Source organism: Haliotis rufescens, unplaced genomic scaffold, assembly GCF_023055435.1.
Source record: "Haliotis rufescens isolate VD_foot unplaced genomic scaffold, xgHalRufe1.0.p SCAF_15, whole genome shotgun sequence".
Taxonomy (NCBI): Eukaryota; Metazoa; Mollusca; class Gastropoda; order Lepetellida; family Haliotidae; genus Haliotis; species Haliotis rufescens.
This window is the reverse complement of record NW_025963835.1, coordinates 5,416,057-5,427,988: the sequence shown is the minus strand read 5'-3', so window position 1 is coordinate 5,427,988 and position 11,932 is coordinate 5,416,057. Positions and strand designations below refer to the sequence as shown.

Below are 11,932 nucleotides of genomic sequence, written 5' to 3'. Positions count from 1 at the left end.
TACATTATGTAGTTTGTTATCTTCTTATAACAATCGACAGGTATGCATATTGACTGTATCCATATAACTTTGTTATGCCTTTATGAGAATTGATTGGGAATTGGAGGTTCGTTCTTCAGTGTTCACATTTCATTTATTTTATTTTGATTTAACATTCACTGCAAGGACTTTGTTGTCACCACTGCATCGGCTGTCTCACTGCAAAGGAGAATAGACAGTGAAGATCCAGGTAGAGAATAGGTCTTCAGCAAACCCGCGTCCCCTAAGAGGCGACTATGCTTGTCGTAAGAGGCGACAAACGGGATCGGGTGGTCAGGCTTGCTGACTTGGTTGATGCACGTTATCGTATCCCAATTGCGTGGATCAATGCTCATGAAGTCAATCACTGGATTGTCTGGTCCAGACTCGATGACTTATAGACCACCGTCATACAGCTGGAACACTGCTGAGTGCCCAGTTAAACAAAGAAACAAAGCACAGAAACAAACAAAGGACAGTGGATTTTGTTATTTTCAACTTTTACTACAACAATAAATCCTAACTCAAATGTGAGACCTCATGTGTTTCTGCAGGTTTTTTGATTGAGCAAACGCTTTTACACAGTGATTACACTTATATGGGCGATCTCCAGTGTGACATCTCAAATGTTTCTGCAGGCCACTTGAATCTGAAAAGGCTTTCTCGCAAAAAGTACACTGATGAGGCTTTTCACCACTGTGACACCTCATGTGTCTCTGCAGGTCACCAGATGTAATAAAGGTTTTCTTGCACTCAAAGCACTGATAAGGCCGAACTCCACTGTGAAGTCGCACGTGTCTTTGAAGGTCACTTGAATTTGTAAATGCTTTCCCACACTCGTTACATGCATACGGCTTGACACCAGAGTGACTTCTCATGTGTGTCTGCAGGTTACCTGATTGTCTAAAAGATTTACCACATTCAGAACATTGATAGGGCCGGACTCCAGAATGACACATCATGTGTTTCTGAAGGTAGCTTGACAGTGGAAATGCCTTCCCACACTCAGTACATTCAAAAGGCTTGTCTCCGCTGTGACATCTCATATGTGCTTGTAGTTTACTTGGCCGTGTAAACGTCTTCTCACACTCGGTACACTGATGTGGCTTGACACCACTGTGACACCTCATGTGCGACGTCAGGTCACTTGATGTTATAAACGCCTTCCCACATTCGCCACACAGAAAAGGCTTGATTCCAGTGTGGCAACTCATGTGTCTCTGCAAATAACAGGATCGTGAAAACGTCTTCTCACACTCACTACATGAATAAGGTCTTACTCCACTGTGAAGTCTCGTGTGTCTTTGAAGGTCACTGGATTGTGTAAACGCTTTTCCACACTCACCACATGGAAAAGGCTTAATTCCACTGTGGTATTTCATGTGCATCTTAAGGTGACTTGAACTTTTAAATTCCTTCCCGCACTGGCCACACTGATATCGCCGGACTCCAGGCAAACCCTTCGTATGTTGCTGGGGTTCACATGTTTCCTTCAGTGCTCCCTCACATCCAGTGTTGCCCACATTTTCAGTTACATTGTTACCATGGTTACTGCTCTGTATCTGGTTTTCTATTTCCTTTCCAATGTCACAGCTAGTAACACCCTGAGTGTTCACTATGAACCTCAACTGAGCTGTCAGTTTTCCTCCATGCATCTTCTTCAGATGTTTCCACAGGAACACCCCAGATGGGAACTCCAGGTCACAGCCGTCGCATTGGTAGCTGTCTGGAATACATTCATAAAAACAATATGTAGGACTGGTGCATAAAACAGGTACTTGGACTTTTACAAGGGTACATTTCTGTCAAGAAAATGTGTGATGAGAAACATTCTGGTACCATCAGTATAAAGAATGATCATTTGGCTTCATTTTGCTCATACAGGACATTTTCCTTGATTTAGCAAAACATACACCAATTTCTCTATCAGTTTCTGAACTGATGTGTATGTAAATCTAGGCTAAGGTATCTTTTGTCCCTACTATTTAATTTAATCATTGATGAGATTAACTCAACATATATGCTCAACCAAAAAGACTGAGTGAGAAGTTTGAGAAGCTACGAACATTAGAAACATGCATCCTTTCGGGCTTTTTTCTCACATTAAACTGACGCACCTGACAAATAATACTGTCAAAAGTGGCATTAAACCCAACTCACTCGTTATGAGAAATTATTGAAAACCTGTTTTGAGTGAATTTATGGTGTAAGTCAACATGGACAGACATTCCATAGTTCTGACAGAAATACTGACTGTGTATGAAGGAGTGTGTGGATGTTGTTAAAGAAATGTTCAGGTATGTGAGAGCAGCCTGTAATTGATTAAGTCTTGAACACACGAACCAGTTACAGAAATAATGAGCAATGATGTCCTAGTTGTGTCTGAACACCAGATCCATAAAACGTGTGAGTGAGTGAGTGAGTGAGTGAGTGAGTTGGGTTTAACGATGCTTTTAACAGTATTCCAGTTATATCACGGAGTGTCAGCTTAATGTGGGAGGAAAGCCCGAAGTAATGCAGGTCTCAGACGTTTACCACTTCGGTGAAACCCACGAGCCGATAAACGTAATCGGGGCGAACCGGGATTCACACCCACAATCATAGGTTTCTGGCATGCCCAGGGGGGGCAACTCTGCACAGCGAATTGCAGCGCTTTAGACGACTGGGCCACCCATGCCCCCTGCTTCTTAAAACGACCATGTGATAATGGAGACATATTCTACCCCCTGAATGTCACTGAACACAACCTAGTCTGAAGCCTGAGATTATCATTGATGTCATGAACATCAAGCAGTTTTCAATAACTCATGCTGTCTTCAACAATGCAACAGCCACCTTTCTAATCTGACCATTTACCTTATGGGTAATAATTATTCCTATAGGGTGCTCTACAAGCTTTTTATATAATAACCTATTTCCCTTATCAGTGTTGAGATTGTTAGACTAGGGTACCTTGACTCTGTGGTAGTTTAAGTTGTCTCTCGATACCAAGGTTCCTTGCAAACTTGTGTCCATACCAGACAAGCAGCTCAGAACCAACACAAATCTTCTTGTATACTTTGTAGTAGATATGTCCATTGTATTGAAATGCTGTCAGATTCTGTTCCTCCTCTGTTCGAGCACAGTTGACATATCTCATCCAGTTGGCTGTGTGGCAGCGTTGGCCATCTACAAAGTGGGAAGGTTGTCCATCTGTGTGTATCTGATTGAAAGGAAATATGAAATCACAATTTATATGCCAATTATATCATACATTTAAAGATACCTTTGACATCACAGCACATCATAACTGTACTATTTAGACAACGAACTATCTATAAATTGGGTCAGGATTTCCATGTATGTGCATCTGAATAAAAGAAATATATTTTACCGATTATCACGATCATATGATGTACCACTGCTTGAGAAAATGAAGGGCTTGGTTTTTAAACACTAAGCCCATGTTTCTGTGCCATCTGGTGAACCTAACCTATATGGATGTGAACATCACCCAGAAGGCAGGTAGCGATCCTATTAACACATCAAGCACAATATCCTTGCATACTAAGAAACAATGGCCTTGGCTTTCATGTTAACCAATGATATTTCAGGCAGGTTCCAAAGTTTTATTCCGAAACATAGGAGGTGTAAAGAAAAGCGACCAAAAATTGTTTCCATAATCTTAGTAAAATCTAAATATTTTTTACATTTGTATACTTATCCTGCATTACTCCTTAATGCATTCACTGCTTACTTACGACAACTAGAAGGACAGCGCTGCGAAGGTCCTGGGTGAAGAAATAAAGTTGTTGTTCTCAAGTCCCAATCAGTGGCCTTCCGTCGCTGTCCTGTGACCTTGATGACACCTAAGGTCATCTTCACATCACTGCCTGTCGCCCAAGTTCTTAGAAAAACATACTTTTGAGGTTTCTGAAGCCAAAGTGGGGAGGCAAGTCTAACGACGGGTGGGCCTTAAGTGTAGTAATGCAGGATAAGTATACAAATGTAAAAAATATTTAGATTTTACTAAATTTTTTACTTATCCTGCATTACTCCTTAATGCATCTGTATCGGACGGTTTGGAGGTGGGTCAACCTTCAGAATACAGAAACCTCAATAATTCACACCCTGCAATACGACCCCATTTGGTCGATAAACCGTGAAGCGGAAAAGTTCAGACAAAAACGCCATTACGGTAGGGTTGTTCAAAAATCAAAAACATTGAACATAGGAATTAAAGAGAAATTCCCTATACACGCTTAGTAATAAAGAAAATAATAGCTATTCAGCTAATTCTTTACTTACTGCGTCATAGAGCCGTCGCTGACAAACAAGATTGTCTAATATTCTTCCACTGGTGGCGACTGAGTGACTGCACATGGAAGTTGACTGGCTCTGTATAGGGCGAGTTCATTATTTGCGTCAGTGGTTGGCAATCTGCAGGATAACAACCAGAGGGCCAAACTTCGAACGTCTTTGACATCCTCGAGAGTCACAACGCGAAAGTTATGACTAACGAAAATATGTGTCGAATCTCCAGAAATATCCTTCCGTGATTGTTCCAAAACCACAATTGCCGTGTTGAGCCCTGGTAAGGCTGACACCTTGAGATCTTGAGGGTAATTCGCTCTCGGCGAGTTCCGTTTGATGATCTCGTAGGCCTGAAGGATTACTGCGCGTAACCATATAGATATGGTGTTTGCGATTATGCGACTAACTTCTGTCGTGGACGAACCACGCCTTGTCTTGGAGCGTCGAATGAAAACTCGAACTGCTCGCACCGAGCCCAGGAGAACTTCACCATGTACGATTCCCACAATAGTCGATATCGGTGGGATGGTGAAGAACGGTCGGGTTGGCCTGGTAGTAGATTTTAGCAATAAAATTCCAGCATAACCCTAGATGTCCTGTTCCGTGCGTCCCATGCTCAAAACGGATCCGGGTTGAGTCGACCACATGTAGTTCGCTCACCCGTACCGCCATTGCTAATGCCAAGAGAAACCATTGTTTCCTTGGTGATGTCCAAGCTCCTCACAGCGATAGCCCGTTCGCGGAGCTCTCTATACTATACCGAGAGTGTAACGAAGGTGTCACGCGCTGGGAAGGAGCTTGAAAATGAGGATGCAATGAGGGGCTCGAAGGGGGCCCTCGCAAACCTCGAAGTACCACGTTCAAGTCCCAATCAGGTGGCTGGAACTTGGCCTTCTGATCCTCAAACCTGAATGAGCATAATATGGCCTGTAGTTCCGTGACCTTAATCACACTGTGATTTTCCGGAAACGGCCAACACTAAGATAATTGCAGCCAATTACGTAGTAATGGTGCTACCTTCCAAGTGTTTTTGGGTACGCAATGTAGGAGGTATTCCTCTAGGAATTGTGACGCAATCGTAGGGTCTTGATTCTTTTCTTCCCTGTAAAAAGTCTCAAGTGATCCCCACTTGTCATCGTCGTCTCTGGGAGAGTAACGATGAACTAAAGCTATAGCTTTGCTGCCCGTGTCGAAATAACCCTTCGCACCTTAACGCCTTTTTAAAGACGAACCATGCGTGTAGACGTTGGGTGAGGCAATTTTCTGTTGAGGGTGGATGAGTAGGTTGGACCACTGTGAGAGGGGAAGTGAATCGTTTTAGATTTTTCCGAGCTTGACGAACTACCCTCTCGCCGGTTACCATGGTGCGACCAAAGGAGAGATCGAGATACCTTGTCTCCTTGATCCCCTGTAGCACCTTGAGAAGTAAAAGTGGTGGCAGAAGAGTTTTAGTTCTTTGCCCTTCCCAAGTGATACTGAACTCGTCCACCGCCCAAGTCTGCGGATCCGGCAACGGGGAGATATACGTCATGAGTTGGTGGCCTAGGCAAGTAATAAACAAGTCAATGTTTGGTTGCCTGAATTCCTGAAGCAGTAACTGGAATGCTTCTGTGAGAAATTTCCACTCAGTGGGAGCCACCCTGTCTGGACGTGATAAAGTATCGGCCAGTATGTTTCTACATCCGGGGATGTGCTGAACTATGAACCTTCGTCACAGCCGATCCACTAGATGGAAGAAATCTGAATGTCCTTAGAAGTGGAGAGTGGGAGTGTGTTGTTCCCCGATTGCACAGGCACCACACCACAGTGCTGTTGTCTGTGGATATAGCGAGTCGGGCTAACTGTAGTTGATTCTGCCAATGTGATATAGCCAGAATTAAAGCTTCCAACTCCAAGTTGTTTATGTGCCACTTCCATTGTGCGCCGGGCCATAGCCCTGAGCTTATCTGGTCTTGTAAGTGAAGACTCCACCCCTGAAAGGGGACGTCCACAAACAGGTGTGTATTCGGGGAAAACCCGAATAAACAGACTCCGCAGACATTCAGCGCCACAAATTGAGGCTCTAGCTTAGTTGGTAGAGTGATGGCCTTGAGTGGATCCTGACTCCTGATGTAAGGGTTCAGGAAAAAAATTGAATTGGTCGCTGTTGTAAGCGGCCCATGCTAGTTAACTCCTGTGCCGAGGTGATTAACCCTAGCAACACTTGCCACTGGCGAAGTGTGTGTGGTTGGTGTAGAGTAGATGACAAAAGAAGTAGAAACTTGTGCCATCTGTCCCTCGGTACAGATAGGATATCCTGGTCTGTCTTAAACAGGTCTCCTATGAACTGAAGTCAATAGGAAGGAGAATACTCCCGACTTCGCCTCGTTGATTGTCTATCCCAGTTATTGACATGTGTTGATGATACAGTAGATCGCCCTCCATCTACGACTCGAACCAAGTGTTCGTCACGTGTAGATAGTTATTGGCTTCATTACTCCTGTAAGTAGCCATAAGTGTCACTGACATGTCAAATGGGAAATACTACCATTGGTAGTGAACCCCAATGAACTGGACCTGAAAAGTCTACGGTTGGGATGGATAGTCGAGACTGATGAAGAATCAAACGTTCGTTGAACACAGAGATTGTGGATCATTCTCATTTTGTCTGGGTCCTTCATGAGTACCAGGTAGGTGTGAGGATAAAACCCCGGAGTAAAGACTGGGTTGTGAACCCACTCTACAGCTCTTCTTACCAACAGTATGTCTATGTTGGATTTTCCCAATCAAACTGTGGTCAACGGTGGGGTTAACTCTACCCTTATACGGACACCATGATATAGTGCGATAAGTACGAAATCGTCCTTGAGACTTGTCTCTGCCACTCCCTTTCTCAGTAAGGGAATGCTGGTCTTCCCTGAGAAACGCGCGTCTAGGCTTATAATTCCCTGACTTGGACTTTCCAAGCTTTTTGGGAACTTGACGTGCGTGTCTGCGATCTGTTCGTTGAACAGGGGAGTAGATGATCAAGGTTGACGTAATAGACTGCCCTTGAAACCAGCATCTCAGTTGGAAACGCTATAAAGTCTTGGGTGTAACGGTAATCACCGTCAGAACGGTCTCAAGATGAATTTTCCTGTGGTCAAACTGACGCTGTAGGAAAAACACCATAGTTTGGAAGTGATCTAATCAGATAGGGTTATCCTCTAATAGATTCTCATCCACTGCAAACATTGACGATATTGGTCGCTTAAATCACGGAGCAAATGTGAGTTTTGGAGAAGGCTTCCTCCAATGACCTCGTGGTGTCCCTCTTATTTACCCTGTTATCAGGGGAGGGCGTTACTGACACGAGATGGTCTGCTTCCCAATCGGGTACATGTGCTAAGCTGATCATGTGCCGGTTACGTAACCGAGTACACTGTAAGCCTTGGGCTAACGTCATTGTAGAGACCTTGATTGATACGCAGACGCTGCGCTCAGCGCAGGTCTGGAATGTTGGAACAGCGCTAAGCTGATCGTGCGTCACTGGCGTGATAGGAGCGCTTGGGTATCAGTCAGACGCTGCGCTCGGCGCAGGTCTATGCTGGATATGTTGGAACAGCGCTAAGCTGATCGTGCGTCACTGGCGTGATAGGAGCGCTTCGGTATCAGTCAGACGCTGCGCTCGGCGCAGGTCTATGCTGGATATGTTGGACCAGCGCTAAGCTGATCGTGCGCCGCTTGCGTAATAGAAGTGCTTGGGTTGTAGTCAAGTGCTGCGCTCGGCGCAGATAAATCAGACACAAAGCTCAAAAGTATTGACTGGATCAAGGCTTGTGTCTAATCTACCCCCATCATAGCATCTCGATACGCTGGTGCTGTCGCCGACGTCACAGATTATCATACATGTATCTGGAAGTGTCCGGCGGCTGAAAAAATAGGAGCAGTTACGATACTCACAAAATCCTCCGGTATTGTTGATTTCGGTGGATGGTGTACTTCTGCAATCACAGTCGTCATAATACCTGCCGATAATAACGGTTGGGTGGTAATGACAGAACCATATGTCATTCGCTATTCTGCGATAGTGACATTCCTCTCGTCTCACGACTGGAATAACTGCAAAATATGATTGTGAGTAATCTGCTTTTATATAGTAAACTCGTTGGATTAGAGATTTACATAAAAATTACATTTTGAATTTTGGCGAGCACATCTACGTGCATGCCTATGACCGTGGATAAAGAGCTTTGGGCGATTATTCCACGACAATATGTACACCGAGAAAACATAATTATGTTACGCAATTAAACCATTTAAGAAATGGTACTGGAAGAATGCCGTAGAATTGAACAGTAATCTATCGGCAAAAATACGAATTGCAAGGGTATACAATATTTTTATATACGCAATTCAGTGTAAACCAAGGCTATTTACATTTAGAGATTGGAGAGCACATCCGCGCGCAAACCAACCAATCGTGGATGATAATCTTGTAAGGTTTTTTCCACGACAATTAGTAAAATGCTCAAAGGTATGTTACGCAATGAAACCCTTGTTGATGAGATAATACTGGAAGAGTGCCGAAGAATTTGAACACTAATCTATCGGCAAATTTATGAGTTGCAAGGATATACAATATTTTTGTATGCGCAACCCAATGTAAACCAAGGGTATTTATATTTTCATTTAGGGTTTGGAGAGCACATCTGCGCGCAAACCAAACAACGTGGATGATAATCTTTGTAAGATTTTTCCCACGCTCAATCATAAGTTACACAATTATATATATATATGTATATTCAATGTCTGTACATATAGAGTAGGGAAAGGGCCACCTAAGTTGGATAACTTTTGCCCAATCCCGTTGACCATATATGTCAATAAAATATGTTTAAATTAAACACAATTACGCCATTGTTGATGAGGCGGTACTGGAAGAATGCCATAGAATTGAACAATAATCTATCGGCAAAAACTACGAGTTGCAAGAGTATACAATAGTTCATATACGCAACTCAATGTAAAACCAAAAATACCAACAAAAAACTATTTAATCGCATAAACATAGGTACGCAATAAAAGAATTGTTGATGAAGCGGGACTGGAAGAAAGCCGTAGATTTGATATTAATCTATCGGCAACCATATTTTTAACGAGTTGAAAAAGTATACAATAATTTTAGTATACGCAACTCACTGTTACGCCAAAGCTAGTAATATTTAAGAACATATAATATGTTATACATACGTAGCTGAGAATTGTAAACAATATGACTACCTTGGCAGGCAAACGATTGTAACACAATTCAAAATGGCGGCGAACAACAATATTTTGGCGGGAAAAAAGACAAGCGTCTTTTCACGCCTAATTAATTCACATAAAACTACACAACATGGTGAAAGTAATATGAAAAGAATACATCACCCATCGCAGATCAATTTTTAAGATTGTAGACAAACTGAAGGTCTAAAATTAATCCAAAAGGAGAGCTCCGCTTGGACACGTCCTAGCTGTGCTGCGACAAGCAGTGATGTGAAGATGACCTTAGGTGTCATCAAGGTCACAGGACAGCGACGGAAGGCCACTGATTGGGACTTGAGAACAACAACTTTATTTCTTCACCCAGGACCTTCGCAGCGCTGTCCTTCTAGTTGTCGTAAGTAAGCAGTGAATGCATTAAGGAGTAATGCAGGATAAGTAAAAAATATAAGAAATTATTGTTTGTTTGTTTGTTTGTTTGTTTGTTTGTTTTTAAATTAATGCCGCACTCAGTAATATTCCAGCTTTATAAAGGTGGTCTGTAAAAAGCATTGAGTCAGGACCAGGCAATCCAGTGATTGACATCATGAGCATCAATCTAGGCCATTGGTAAATACCATGACATGCATCAACCAATTCTCCGAGCCTGACCACCTGTTACCGTTAATTGCCTCTTATATGACAAGCACAGTCACCTCTTACGACAAGCAAGGGTTGCTGAAGACCAATTCTAAACCGAATCTTTAGGGGTGAGAAATTTCCACTAAAAGCAGTCAATTGTACGATTCTAATTATATCATGTGTTCATGAATAAGCATCAAATACTGATGATACCAGGTGTTGGGGAAATGGTCAGCTTATCCTGCAACAAGCGGAAACCCATCACAAACACATGCAAAGGCAAGTCAAATGTTCACCTGAAAAATCACAGGAACAAGTCAAAAAGGGAATCGCATAAAAATCATTTTTGGCACTGATGCATCAAATTTTGGGGGTCATCCACCTGTCTAACATTATCAGCTCTAATTGACACATTAAATATTCTAACCGCATGAATAAAAACTCAAGGTTCCGAAAGTAATTTATGGTTTGACTTCGTATGAAAAGACTGGTGACACACTTTCTGCATAACACCTACATGCCAACTGTAACCTGATCCATGAGCAGTGACCTCGTCTGTGACGACATCTCCCTCATACGGCCCAAAGCAGGTGCGTGGAACAAAGTCCTGAGACGCATACACGCCAAGACCAGCGCCTGGGATCCCGGATTCTTCAATCTCCAGACCAACAGGCATCGTTTTCCAAGCCCTGTCTGCACTTCCCGGCGCTTCCTGAAATAATACCACAATGGAGAAGTCATTGTGAATAAAATACAACAAGCATGTCAATTTGTCACGATCTAAACTTCATTTAAGCTCAAACAAACTTTATTATGCTAATATTACTCTATGGAGAATACCTGTGTGTCTGTGACCATGAGAAGAGGTCCATGTACTGAACAGTCCCCTTCATACTCCTTGTTGCAGTCCTCACAATCTGATGAACAACACAGATGGCAATTACGTTTTCGAAATACATACTAGTTTATATGTCCAGAATGCCATGGCAGTAGAACTGTCGTTCAATGTGATGAAGACGTTAGGAAACCATATGTGATGAATCTGATGGTTAAATCATTTGTCAGGGCAAAGACCAGGATTACAATGTGTGAAACTATTACTGGTGTAGAAATAATTGAGAAATATTCAATGAATAAGTCCCAAAACTATCAGAGCAAACATCAGGGTCATAACAGGGTCATAACAATGATCCCAAAATACACTAATATCATTTTTAATTTTGAAATAGGCACCACGATAAGGCCTCATTGGTGATACATTAATCCTGTACTTTTGATGGCGTTAATTGAAACCTTAATCTCGTTTCCATGAAGAGTGCAAAATTGAATTGAAGAACATATTTCTATTAGAGGATTGTGGAATGAAATAGGAAAAACTTACATAAATAAATTCAAAACTTGTTGATTTATACCGGAAATAATTGCATTTCCATTTTAGCAGCATGAATCACCTCACACCTGACTGCTTATTGCTTGGGTTGGTTGATAAAGGGTTGTCCTCAATGCCTTCCACGTTACTTACACAGAAAACAGTCGTCACTCGGCACCTCAACGTCCATGCAGTTATTCCGAGGTCTCTCACACTCTGGAGAGGAAGGAGTATCTTCATAAGGCTCCTGTTTCACCTGAAATTGGCACATCATAAAAGGTCATATTTTACACAGTTGTCTGCCCTGATATGCCACTCAAGGTGGAATCACTGGAACATACTGAATACAAAATACACAGAAGAATCAGAGAGTTTTCCCATCAGTTTTCACATCAAACCGAAACTCTG

At 42.5% G+C, this 11,932-nt stretch overlaps 1 pseudogene; it reads right to left on the bottom strand.

The window, feature by feature from the left end:
• Nucleotides 1-501: 501 nt before the first annotated feature.
• The window catches only part of LOC124134989, a 54,918-nt pseudogene continuing 43,487 nt past the window's right edge, over nt 502-11,932 (bottom strand).